Source organism: Pristiophorus japonicus, chromosome 2 (genome assembly GCF_044704955.1).
Source record: "Pristiophorus japonicus isolate sPriJap1 chromosome 2, sPriJap1.hap1, whole genome shotgun sequence".
Classification (NCBI taxonomy): Eukaryota; Metazoa; Chordata; class Chondrichthyes; family Pristiophoridae; genus Pristiophorus; species Pristiophorus japonicus.
The window spans coordinates 39,224,411-39,237,908 of NC_091978.1; the positions used below are offsets into that span (position 1 = coordinate 39,224,411).

The 13,498-nt window shown below is 45.9% G+C and overlaps 1 protein-coding gene across 1 annotated transcript in view; it reads right to left on the minus strand.

The window, feature by feature from the left end:
• The window catches only part of LOC139229982 (probable E3 SUMO-protein ligase RNF212), a 140,274-nt gene extending 126,981 nt beyond the window's left edge, over positions 1–13,293 (minus strand). Inside the window, exon 1 of the mRNA XM_070861684.1 lies at positions 13,222–13,293. The gene's annotated coding sequence lies outside the window, so the exon portion shown is untranslated. The remainder of the gene's footprint in view (positions 1–13,221) is intronic.
• Between the last annotated feature and the right edge of the window lie 205 nt (positions 13,294–13,498).

Here is a 13,498-nt window from a genome sequence, read left to right on the forward strand (position 1 = left end):
ATATAAATGAGGTTGGAGTCTCAAAATCATGAGGGCCACTTCATCACCGAATGGCAACCGACCAACGCATTCTGCTACCTAATAATCAAGATAGACCCCAATATATTCTCAGATTCAACTTCCCCGGCCTCTCCTGTAAGCGGACCTCGCATCCCTCATGAGCCAGCATACACCCTTCCCTGACCAAGCCCAAGGTAAATGATAACATGACCCCGAGATAGTAACGGAGAACCCTCACTCTGTACACCAACTACCGGAATCAATCATGTGTCACCGTGTGAATTCTTCTCTCTCTCCGAAAAGGGGCCTATATAAACAATCTTACCAATTCGAAGTACAGGTTTTGAACCCGTAAGTGGTTTTATTTACATAACTGAATTGTACAAAGTTCAACACAGTGATATATACATTTACCTATACTCCTCAATATAGAAAACAAGAAATATGCAACTCGCTTTCGCTCAAACATGGATCTTTAAGCAGAAGACTATATAATTATAAACCCACTCAAGATGAACCCACTCTGACCAGGTCAGAACAAACTTGTGACACTCAGCTGTTTGGCCACAATTGTTCATCTTTTTGGTAGTGTTGGTTGAGGGATGAATATTAGCATAGCATCAAGTGAGGTCTCAGCTCTTTCTCAAAGAGTGCCATTTCATCTTTAACATACAACTAAACCAGTGGAAAATGTGCAGCACTATGGGGAAAGATAGGGGAATGTGTCTAATTGGATAACTCTTTCAAAGAGCCAGCACACTCATGATGGGATGTATGGCACACTTCTGAGCTGTTTGATTTAATGATTTAATACAAAAGGGAGGAAGATATGCTTCAGTTGTATAGCGTCTTGGTCGGATCTCATCCAGAGTACTGTATTCAGATTTTGACATCGCAATTCAGGAAGGATATATTGGCCTTGGAGGGATCGCAAAGCAAATTCACCACAATGATACCGGAGCTCAGGTTAAGTTATGAAGACAGGTTGCATAAATACGTCTTGAATTCCCATGAGTTTAGAAAGGGTAAAATCTGGAAGCACTTTTTCACAGAAAGGTTAGTAGACATTTGAAACTCTCTCCTTCAAAAGGCTAGCAATGCTAGAACAATTGGAACTTTCGAGATTGCAAAAGATAGATATGCAAAATATAGGGCATTTAGGGATATGGAGCAACGGTGGGAAAATGGAGTTGACGTGCAGATCAGTCATCATCTAATGAAATGACGGAGCAGACCCGTGGTGCTGAATGTCCGACTGTTCCTAATGTTCCTATGTTCTTACCATTGTGTTCCTAACACAGATGAGGCTGCACACAGGAAGGTTAAAGTAACAGTGACCTCTGTCTTTAATAAGACACTCCAGAGTGAAGATCAGGCCTTAGGGGCTGGCTTATATACAGTGCTCCCAAGGGATGCTGGGATCTCTTGTGACTTCAGGGGATGAGCTCCCTGGTGGCGGAACATGAGAGTGCATGCTTTACAGATACACAACATCACTCCCCCGGCAAAGTCAAAGTGAAAACTATTTACAAGGTGAGGCGGTCGGGAGTCTTTCTTTCCCTGGTGGACCGCCTCGATACAAATGTTGTTCTGATGTGTTGGCTGTGCCCTCGCTGGACTGGCGTGTTATTGGCCCTGCAGGGCTGCTAGGTGAGCCTGGCCTTGCTGGGCTGCTGGGTGTGATGGGTTTGATTTCTTGGTCCGGCGTGGTGTCGTGAATCCTTTGGGTATGTGTTGTCGGCTCGAAAAAGGTGGTGTCTGCTGTGGGTTGTTCAGGGCAGTCTGTGAACCGCAACCTCGTTTGGTCCAAGTGCTTTCTGCAAATTTGTCCATTGTCTAGTTTGACTACAAACACCCTATTCCCTTCTTTAGCTATCACCGTGCCCGCGATCCACTTGGGACCATGTCCATAGTTGAGTACATACACAGGGTCATTCAGATCAATTTCCCGTAACACAATGGTGCGACCATCGTTTACATTTTGTTGCTGCCGCCTGCTCTCTACCTGATCATGCAGGTTGGGGTGAACCAGCGAGAGTCTGGATTTTAGTGTCCTTTTCATGAGTAGCTCAGCCGGGGTCTCGTGTGGTAGCTAAGCAGTACTCGGGAAAGGCGGGTTTGGAGTGAGCCTTCTGTGACTTGTTTAAGGCTCTGTTTGATGATTTGTACTGCCCGCTCTGCCTGCCCATTGGAGGCTGGTTTAAACGGGGCCGAGGTGACATGTTTGATCCCATTGCAAATCATGAATTCTTTAAATTCGGCACTGGTGAAACATGGCCCGTTGTCACTGACCAGTATGTCAGGCAGGCCGTGGGTGGCAAACATGGCCCTCAGGCTTTCAATGGTGGTGGTGGCGGTGCTTCCTGACATTATTTCACATTCAATCCATTTTGAAAAAGCATCCACCACCACCAGGAACATTTTACCGAGAAACGGGCCCACATAGTCGACATGGGTCCTCGACCATGGTCTGGAGGGCCAGGACAACAAACTTAGTGGTGCCTCTCTGGGCGCGTTGCTCAACTGAGCACACACGCTGCATTGCCGTACACAGGACTCTAAGTCCGATTCGATACCGGGCCACCACACATGGGATCTGGCTATCGCTTTCATCATTACTATACCCGGGTGTGTGCTGTGGAGATCCAAGATGAACGTCTCCCTGCCCTTTTTTGGTAGCACTACGTGGTTACCCCACAACAGGCAGTCTGCCTGAATGGACAGCTCGTCCTTTCGCCACTCGAATGGCTTGATTGGCTCTTGCATTTCAACAGGGATGCTGGCCCAGCTCCCATTCAGTACACAGTTTTTTTACTAGGGACAGCAGAGGATCTTGGCTGGTCCAAGTCCTAATCTGGCGGGCCGTGACAGGTGATTTATCATTTTCAAACGCTTCCAAAATCATCAACAAGTCTGCAGGCTGCGCCACCATCAACAAGTTTGCAGGCTGCGCCATTTCCACCCCCGTGGTGGGCAATGGTAACCGGCTGAGAGCATCCGCACAGTTCTCGGTGCCTGGCCTGTGGCGGATGGTATAGTTATACGCTGATAGCGCGAGTGCCCACCATTGTATGCAGGCTGAGGCATTAGTATTTATCCCCTTGTTTTCAGCGAACAGGGATGTGAGGGGCCTGTGATCGGTTTCCAGCTCAAATTTGAGGCCAAACAGATACTGATGCATTTTCTTTACCCCGAACACACACGCTAATGCCTCTTTCTCAATCATGCTGTAGGCCCTCTCGGCCTTCGACAAGCTCCTGGAGGCATAGGCGACAGGTTGCAACTTCCCCGCAATGTTAGCATGTTGTAATACACACCCGACTCCATACGACGACGCATCACATGCTAGCACAAGTCTTTTACACGGGTTATACAATACAAGCAGCTTGTTGGAGCATAAAATGTTTCTGGCTTTCTCAAAAGCAATAACTTGTTTTTTCCCCCATACCCAGTTTTCACCTTTGTGCAATAACACATGTAGGGGTTCTAAAAGGGTGCTTAACCCCGGTAGGAAGTTACCAAAATAGTTGAGGAGTCCCAGGAACGACCGCAGCTCCGTGACGTTCTGTGGCCTGGGCACGTTCCTGGTAGCCTCTGTCTTGGCATCTGTGGGCTGAATGCCATCCGCCGCAGTCTTTCTCCCCAAAAACTCCACTTCTGTTGCCATGAAAACACATTTCGACCTCTTCAGCCGCAGCCCTACGCTTTGATCCACCATGGACCGATCTTCCTCTGCCACATGGTGGTTAGCAGGTTTGGCAGAGCCTGCAGCTCATCTGCAAGCTCATTGGAGGTGCCCCATTGTTCCACAGCTCTTGCAAACATACCCTTTGAAGCGGCATGAATAGGCTAAATGGAAGCCTCCAGAACGCCAACAACGTGCGAATTGCCTTGCATTCATCCTTTGTTGCGGACTCTGAGTCATCTGGGTCACCTAATGCCTGCTGGCAGTTGCAGACTTGTGGGTTCTGCCCTGTACATTGCTGCTCGCAAACACAGTTCCAGTTAATTTATGAACATTGCTTGCAATTGTGTGCTGAGAGATTTGTTTGGTGTTATCACTGGTGGACATAAACGCCTGTGCTATCGCAATGGCCTTACTGAGGGTTGGTGTCTCTACAGTCAAAAGTTTTCGTAGGATGGTCTTGTGGCCAATGCCCAGTAAAAAAAGTCTCTGAGCATTTGCTCCAGGTAGCCATCAAACTCACATTGTCCTGCAAGTCGCCTTAGCTCAGCGACGTAGCTCGCCACTTCCTGATCTTCAGATCGCTGGCACGTGTAGAACCGATACCTCGCCATCAGCACACTCTCACTCGGGTTAAGATGCTCCAGAACCAGTGTACACAGCTCCTCATACGAATTATCTGTGGGTTTCACCGGAGCCAGAAGATTCTTCATGAGGCTGTAGGTCGGTGCCCCGCAGACTGTGAGGAGGACCGCTTGCCTTTTTGCAGCGCTTCCTTGTCCGTCCAGTTCATTGGCTACAAAGTACTGGTCTAGCCATTCGACTTAGGCTTTCCAGTCCTCACCCTCCGAGAACTTCTTCAGGATGCCCACAGTTTGCTGCATCTTTGCGTTGCATTCGTATACTCATCGCCAGTTATTGTGTTCCTAACACAGATGAGGCTGCACACAGGGAGGTTAAAGTAATAGTGATCTCAGTCTTTAATAAGACACTCCAGAGTCAGGAACAAGCCTTAGGGGCCAGCTTATATACAGTGCTCCCAAGGGATGCTGGGATCCCTTGGGACTTCAGGGGATGAGCTCTCTGGTGGTGGAACATGGGAGTGCATGCTTTACAGATACACAACACTTACGAAAGCAAAATACTGCGGATGCTGGAATCTGGAATAGAAATAGAAAATGCTGGCAATCTCAGCGAGTCAGGCAGCATCTGTGGAGAGAAAAAGAGTTAACGTTTCGGGTCGATGACCCTTCGTCAGAACTGGAGAGTGTTCGAAAAGAACAGATTCTTAACAAGCACTGAAAGGGGGAGGGGAAGAAAGAACAAAGGGGAAGGTCTGTGATAGGGTGGAAGACAGGAGAGATGAGAAAGACAAAAGGGATGATGGCCCAAATTCAAATGGTAATGCCAAGAGTTAGAAAAACATTAGTCAAGATAGGGTGTGAATGGTGGGATAATGACTAACTGCCATTAGTGACAAGGAGAAAAAAAGAAACAGGCTCTGGGGACGGCGGGGGGGCGGGGGGGGCGGCGTGGGGGTGGAAGAAGGGAGCCAAAGATTGGCAGCAGTTACGCCCTGAAATTTTTGAACTCGATGTTGAATCCAGAAAGCTGTAAAGTGCCTAAACGAAGGATGAACTGCTATTCCTCGGGCTTACGTTGAGCTTCGTTGGAACAGTGTAGGAGACTGAGGACAGAGAGTTCAGAGTGGAGAATTAAAGTGAGAAGTTCCTATGTTCTTATCTTTACTGTAGATTATTTTTGCTCTCATGAGAGAATCCCAACTCCCCAGACCTTCAAGAATATCTGTCCTTGCCTTAAGATCAGGGTAACATGCCTGGAAATGAACAGCAAACCCTGGCTGATAGTTGTTTTCCCCTACTGGTTCTGTTCTATGCCTCCATAAGTATTGTCTCCAGTCTATAAGAGCATCATGATGGGATGGGCAATAACAGCAACGCCCACATCCCATGAATGAATTAAAAAAATCTGACCGAATTTTAAGTTTAATATATCAAGATAATTTATCAAACAATAAGCTAATGAAAAATCAGCAGTGTAATACAATTATATATTTATAATAGAAAGTCTATTATCGATCACATTCAATGAACAAAATAATAAACATTCTAAGAACTAAATTAATCCTTTGTAAATAACTTTTAAATAATAGTTTTGAGGAACGTTCACCAACCTGAAACATTAACTCTCTTTCTCTTTCCACAGATGCTGCCTGGCCTGCAGAGTGCTTCCAGCATTTTCTGTTTTTATTTCAGATTTCCAGCATCCTTTGTTTTAAATGATGGTGTTTCTTTACTTTGAATCTCTTACGGAGGTTCATTCATAGAGTAATATAATACAAAAGCGGGAAGTAATGTTAAATTTATATTGAACCTTGTGTGGACCACACTTAGTATGTGTGCAGCTCGGGTCTCCATACTACAAAGGGATTTTCTACCCTCTTCAATCCTTGCTTGTAATGTCAAATATAATTACATTATGATCACTGGTATTTAAAGCCTCAGCCACCTTTGTGTTGGAAATTTGATCATCCCGATTACTCATAATCAAATCCATGATGTTTTTTCCCCTTGTTGGCTGCTCTACAAACTGAGTTATTAGGCAGTCTTCCATAAATGTAGGCATCGCTTCTCTGTCTTACCAGTACAGACATTACTGTCACAATCAATTTCTGCCAAGTTAAAATCTCCAACTATTATACTGGGTCTCTTACTAGTTGCCTTCCTTATCTGATCGCATAGTTCCAGATGAAAGCTTTCGCCCTTGCCTATTGTCTATAGCATACCATCGAAGCACTGACCACACTTGACCAGCTCCGTTGGGTGGGCTACATCGTCCGTATGCCAGACACAAGACTCCCTAAGCAAGCGCTCTACTCGGAACTCTTACGCAGCAAGCGAGCCCAAGATGGGCAGAAGAAATGTTTCAAGGACACCCCTCAAAGCCTCCTTGATAAATTGCAACATCCCCAATGGCACCTGGGAATCCCTACCCCAAGACCGCCCAAAATGGAGGAAGAGCATCCAGGAAGGCTGAGCACCTCGAGTCTCATCGCCGAGAGCATGCAGAAATCAAGCACAGACAGTGGAAGGAGCGTGCGGCAAACCTGTCCCACCCACCCTTTCCTTCAACCACTGTCTGCCCCACCTGTTACAGAGACTGTAATTCCCGCATTAGACTGTACAGCCACCTGAGAACCCACTTTTAGAGTGAAAGCAAGTCTTCCTCGATTCCGAGGGACTGCCTATGACTTGGATGATGCCCAATAATAGTTTACCTCGGTTGACATCTATTAACCTTTCCCAAAGTGATTCCATGTCTGCTCGTTCTTTTTTTATATCCACTCTCAAAAAGAAAAACAATTTTAAAAAAGGCATGTGCTCGGTGCCGCGGGAGGAGCAGAATATATGGAATGTCTGATTTATGAAGATCAGCAGTGAACTTGAGGAAATAAAAATACTCGAAGCATAAACATAAACCATTAATTCTCAGGCCACTCATTTGGTACAATATATATGTAATCTGAAACTGTTGATTCTTTCCTTGCCTCGAACTGATTTTGACGTTTATTTCCCTGCATTCTCTGGCAGATCATCAACGGAACTGCCAGACAAATGGCGTCAATGGAATTTACACTGTTTTGCCAGGGGTTACATAAGAACATAAGAAATTGGAGCAGGAGAAGGCCATTTGGCCCCTTGAGCCTGCTCCATCATTCAATAAGATCATGGCTGATTTGATCTTGGCCTCAACTCCACTTCCCTGCCCTCTCCCCATAACACTTGACTCCCTTATCTTTCAAAAATCTGCCTATCTCCACCTTAAATATATTCATTGACCCAGCCTCCACAGCTCTCTGGGCAGAGAATTCCAAAGATTCACAACCTTCGGAGAGAAGAAATTCTTCCCAATTTCCGTTTTAAATGGGCGACCCCTTATTCTGATACTATGCCCCCTAGTTCTAGATTCCCCACGAGAGGAAACATCCTCTCTGCATCTACCCTGTCAAACCCCTCAAAATCTTATACATTTCAATATCACCTCTCATTCTTCTAAACTCCAATGAGAATAGGTCCAACCTGCTCAACTTTTCTTCTTATAATAATCCTTTCATCTCAAGAATCATCCTCATGAACCTTCTCTGAACTGCCTCTAATGCAAGTATATCCCTTCTTAAATAAAAGAGAGCAAAACTGTCCACAGTACTCCAGGTATGGTCTCACCAACGTCCTGTACAGTTGTAGCAAGACTTCCCTACTTTTATACTCCATCCCGTTTGCAATAAAGGCCAACATTCCATTTGCTTTCCTAATTAATAGCTGTATCTGCATGCTAACTTTTTGTGTACAAGGACCCCCAGATCTCTCTGTACCACAGCATTTTGTAATCCCTCCCCATTTAAAGAATTATTTGCTTTTTTTTTCCTACCAAAATGGATAACCTCACATTTTTCCACAGTATACTCCAACTGCCAAATGTTTGCCCAATCACTTAGCCTATCTATATCCCTTTTCAGATTCTTTGCATCCTCCTCACAAAAGCAAAATACTGCGGATGCTGGAATCTGGAATAAAAACAGAAAATGCTGGCAGTCTCAGCAGGTCAGGCTGCATCTGTGGAGAGGAAGCAGAGTAAAAGTTTCGGGTCAATGACCCTTCGTCAGAACGGAGGGTGTACGAAAAGAACAGATTCTTAACAACATCTTCCTCACATCTTGCTTTCCCACCTATCCTTGTATCATCAGCAAATCTGGCTACATTACATAGAAACATAGAAAATAGGTGCAGGAGTAGGCCATTTGGCCCTTCTAGCCTGCACCGCCATTCAATGAGTTCATGGCTGAACATGCAACTTCAGTACCCCATTCCTGCTTTCTCGCCATACCCCTTGATCCCCCTAGTAGTAAGGACTACATCTAACTCCTTTTTGAATATATTTAGTGAATTGGCCTCAACAACTTTCTGTGGTAGAGAATTCCACAGGTTCACCACTCTCTGGGTGAAGACGTTTTTCCTCATCTCGGTCCGAAATGGCTTACCCCTTATCCTTAGACTGTGACCCCTGGTTCTGGACTTCCCCAACATTGGGAACATTCTTCCTGCATCTAACCTGGCTAAACCCGTCAGAATTTTAAACGTTTCTATGAGATCCCCTCTCATTCTTCTGAACTCCAGTGAATACAAGCCCAGTTGATCCAGTCTTTCTTGATATGTCAGTCCCGCCATCCCGGGAATCAGTCTGGTGAACCTTCGCTGCAATCCCTCAATAGCAAGAATGTCCTTCCTCCAGTTAGGAGACCAAAACTGTACACAATACTCCAGGTGTGGCCTCACCAAGGCCCTGTACAACTGTAGTAACGCCTCCCTGCCCCTGTACTCAAATCCCCTCGCTATGAAGGCCAACATGCCATTTGCTTTCTTAACTGCCTGCTGTACCTGCATGCCAACCTTCAATGACTGATGTACCATGACACCCAGGTCTCGTTGCACCTCCCCTTTTCCTAATCTGTCACCATTCAGATAATAGTCTGTCTCTCTGTTTGTACCACCAAAGTGGATAACCTCACATTTATCCACATTATACTTCATCTGCCATGCACTTGCCCACTCACCTAACCTATCCAAGTCACTCTGCAGCCTCATAGCATCCTCCTCGCAGCTCACACTGCCATCCAACTTAGTGCCATCTGCAAATTTGGAGATACTACATTTAATCCCCTCATCTAAATCATTAATGTACAATGTAAACAGCTGGGGCCCCAGCACACAACTTTGTGGTACCCCACTAGTCACTGCCTGCCATTCTGAAAAGTACCCATTTACTCCTACTCTTTTCTTCCTGTCTGCCAACCAGTTCTCAATCCATGTCAGCACACTACCCCCAATCCCATGTGCTTTAACTTTGCACATTAATCTCTTGTGTGGGACCTTGCCGAAAGCCTTCTGAAAGTCCAAATACATTACACTCGGTCCCTTCATCCAAGTCATTGATACAGATTGTAAATAGTTGAGGCCCCAGCACTGATCCTTGTGACACCCCACTAATTACAGTTTGCCAACCAGAAAATGATCCATTTATCCCGACTCTCTGTTTTCTGTTAGTTAGCCAATCCTCTATCTATGCTAATATATTAGTACCAACCCCGTGAGCTCTTATCTTGTGCAGTAACCTTTTATATGGCACCTTATCGAATGCCTTCTGGAAATCCAAACACACATCTACTGGTTCCCCTTTATCCACTATGTTTGTTACAACCTCAAAGACCTCCAGCAAATTTGTCAAACATGATTTTCCTTTCATAAAACCATGCTGACTCTGCTTGACTGCATTATGATTTTCTAAATGTCTTGTTACTACTTCTTTAATAATGGACTGTAGCATTTTCCCAATGGCAGATGTTAGGCTAACTGGTCTATAGTTTCCTGCTTTCTGTCTCCCTCCTTTCTTCAATAGATGTTTTACATTTGCGGTTTTCCAATGTGCTGGGACCGCTCCAGAATCCAGGGAATTTTAGTCGATTACAACCAATGCATCCATTGTCTCTGCAGCCACTTCTTTTAAGAACCTGGGATGCAGGCCATCAGGTCCAAGGAACTTGTCCGCCTTTAGTCCCATTAGTTTGTCTAATAATTTTTCTCCGGTGAAAGTGATTGTGTTAAGTCCCGTCCCCGCCCCCCCCCCCACCTCCCCCAATATCCCCTTATCAATTTTTGGGATGCTTTTAATAGAAGACCGATACAAAATATTTGTTCAAAGTCACTGCCAGTTCCATGTTTCCCATTATTAATTCCCCAGTCTCATCCTCTAAGGGACCAACATTTATTTTAGTTACTCTCTTCCTTTTTATATACCTGTCGAAGCTCTTACTGTCTGTCTGCAACAGCCGGGTTCTGCCAGCTCCTATTGAAGTTACAGGAGAAGATCGGGAGAATCCCATGGTAATTCAAGATCATTATTCCTTGCATAAAACAAGTAACCATTATTAATGTTTTATTATTCATTCAAGGGATGTGGCATCGTTGGCAAGAACAGTATTTATTACCCATCCCTAACTGCCCTTGAGGAGGTGGTATGCACCTTCTTGAACTGCTGCAGTTCAAATGGGTAAGGTACTCCCACAGTGCTGTCATGTATGAAGTTTCAAAGTTTTGAGCCAGCGACGATGAAGGTACGGCGACATATTATCCATGTCAGAATCGATGCGACTTGGGGGGAAGTTGGAGGTGGTGGTGTCCCCATGCACTTGCTGCCCTTGTCTTTCTTGGTGGTAGAGGTTGCGGGTTTAAAGCTGCTGTCAAAGAAGCCTTGGCGAGTTGCTGCAGTGCATCTTGTAGATGACAGTGCACGGTGGTGGAGGGAGTGAGTGTTTAAGGTGGGCTGCTTTGTCCTGGATGGTGTTGAGCTTCTTGAGTGTTGTTGGAGCTGCACTCATCCAGGATCATGTCCATTGTACCCTGTAGTGGACGAAATCCGCACTGTGACTCCGGGAGGAGCTCCTCAGCCACAGGGAGAAGACGGGTTGAGGAGGATTCTAGCGACGACTTTCCCAGTGGCTGATAGCAGGGAGATTCCTCTGTTGTTGCCGCAATCGGACTTGTCCCCTTTAACGTTAGCGTCCTCGATCAGGGCAACACCCCAGCATCGAAGCACTGACCACACTCGACCAGCTCTGTTGGGCAAGCCACATTGTTTGCATGCCTGACACAAGACTCCCTTAGCAAGCGCTCTACTCGGAACTCCTATATGGCAAGCGAGCCCTAGGTGGGCAGAGGAAACGTTTCAACATCACCTTCAAAGCCTCCTTGATAAAATGCAACATCCCCATCGACACCTGGGAGTCCGTGGCCAAAGACCGCTCTAAGTGGAGGAAGTGCATCCGGGAGAGCGCTAAGCACCTCGAGTCTCGTCGCCAAGAGCATGCAGAAACCAAGCACAGGCAGCGGAAGGAGCATGCGGCAAACCAGTCCCCCCCCACCCTTTCCTTCAACGACTGTCTGTCCCAGCTGTGACAGAGACAATAATTCCCATATTGGACTGTTCAGTCACCTAAGAACTCACTTTTAGAGTGGAAACAAGTCTTCATCGATTTTGAGAGATTGCCTATGATGATGATGATGACTCATCCAGGCAAGTGGAGAGCATTCCATCCCACACCTGACTTGTGCCTTGTAGATGGTGGAAAGGCTTTGCGGAATCAGGTGAGTCACTCGCCAAAGAATACCCAGCCTATGACTGGTTCTTGTAGCCTCAGTATTTATGTGGCTTCTCCAATGAAGTTTCTGGTCAATGGTGAGCCCCAGGATGTTGTTGGTGGGGGATTTGGCAATGGTAATGCCGTTCAATATCAAGGGGAGGTGGTTAGAGTCTCTCTTGTTGGAGATGGTCATTGCCTGATACTTGTGTGGCACATTTGTTTAAAAAGAATGAAAGATTCCACACCCATAATTTTTTAAGGAATGCTATTGTATATTAAGCATATAGCTATAAACTGAATGGATGGAAAACCAATGCTTCCAAAACTCTTGAATATGTTACATGATGAGTGCTCAGTCAGGGCATTATCCTAAACATTGAGTGGGTAAAAGATTCCCATAGAGTGGGAAGCAGTAAGTACAAAGGAAGAGGAATGGAGAAAGAATGGGGAGAGGTGCAAAGGATGGTGGAATAACAGGAGTAAAAGGCTGATGTGGGTAACAAGAGGTACAATGAGGAATAAAAGACGTGTATTTATTTAGTGCATTTCACGACCACTGGACATCTCAAAGCGCTTTGCAGCCAATGAAGTACTTTTGGAGTGTAGTCACAGTTGTAAGGACAAACAAAGAGAATGTTCCTGAAGTATGAAGCCAGAGGAACATGGTGGACAGAGACAAATATAAAAAACAATGTAAAAGAAGTTAACAATCTAATCAGGAGGGTTAAAATAGAAAATGAAGTTAGGGTGACTGGGGATATTAAAATAAATGTCAGGCATTTCTATAAATACGTTCAGATTTAAAAAGGAAATGGTGAGCCTCCTGAAAAATCCCAAAGATGACATATCATCAAGTGGTCAAAGGATAGCAAATATACAAAGCAGATACTTCTTTATCACATTCATAGGGGAGACCATGGGCAGTACCCCAGCATGGGAGTTGGCATGACAAGTTTACATATGCATGTGAATGTAAGCAATTCTAATGCGAATATCCATAAAGACAAGGGCAGAATTGGGAGCTTTACAATGGGCACTAAATTACATCTGCACGTCCTGGTGCAATAATCTCCAATCAGGATCAAATGGTATATTAAACTGACAGCGTGCAGCTTCAGATTTTCAGCTCTTGCAGTGTTGGGCTATAACTTCCTTCACCCCTGATAGACACAGCCAGAGGCCCGCACTATCCCTCCCCAAACTGAGCCTGCTCACGGCCCACACTTGGTCAAAGACTAAATATGCAAAGGTGATGCCGTGGTTTCCATGCCCAGGCCGCGCCTCAGTGGTCCCGCCGCTCAATTAGGGCGGTTACTCGCACCTTCACACAACGCCGGTTCCCCTTGGCAACGGCTCCTCCTCACCTCACCCAAAGCCGCACATGCTCCTTGAAAGGCACGTGCGCGCTTGCGCAGACCTGTCCCGCCCACTCACTCACAACCATGTGTTTGAAATCGCATGCGCAATCACACGGCCTGCCTGCGCTTGCGCAGTCCCGGCCCCCACCCCACCCACTCACAACCATTGTCTGAAATCGCATGCGCAATCGCACGGCCTGTCAGCGCTTGCGCAGACCTGCCCTCTCCCTCACTCACAAG